Below are 303 nucleotides of genomic sequence, written 5' to 3'. Positions count from 1 at the left end.
AGGCCAGCTGAGTAAGAAAGTTATTGAAACTCCTCCCAGTATTCTCCCAAGCAATACAGAAGAGAATCCAAAAGGAGAGTGCAAGGCCATTGATGTGATCAATGTGGCCGAATACACAAGGGAGGAGGAGGACGAAAATCCTAGTGAGGAAGACCTCCTGGGACATCCTTCAAGCAAGAAGGAGTTTCCTATTAAGGATCTAGAGGAATCTGAGGCTCATACAGAGACCATAGAGATTCCATTAAATCTCCTTCTGCCATTCATGAGCTCTGAAGACTATTCTTCCTCTGAAGAGGATGAAGA

Source organism: Arachis duranensis, chromosome 10 (genome assembly GCF_000817695.3).
Source record: "Arachis duranensis cultivar V14167 chromosome 10, aradu.V14167.gnm2.J7QH, whole genome shotgun sequence".
NCBI lineage: Eukaryota > Viridiplantae > Streptophyta > Magnoliopsida > Fabales > Fabaceae > Arachis > Arachis duranensis.
The sequence above is the reverse complement of the archived record's forward strand: the minus strand, read 5'-3'. Positions refer to the sequence as shown.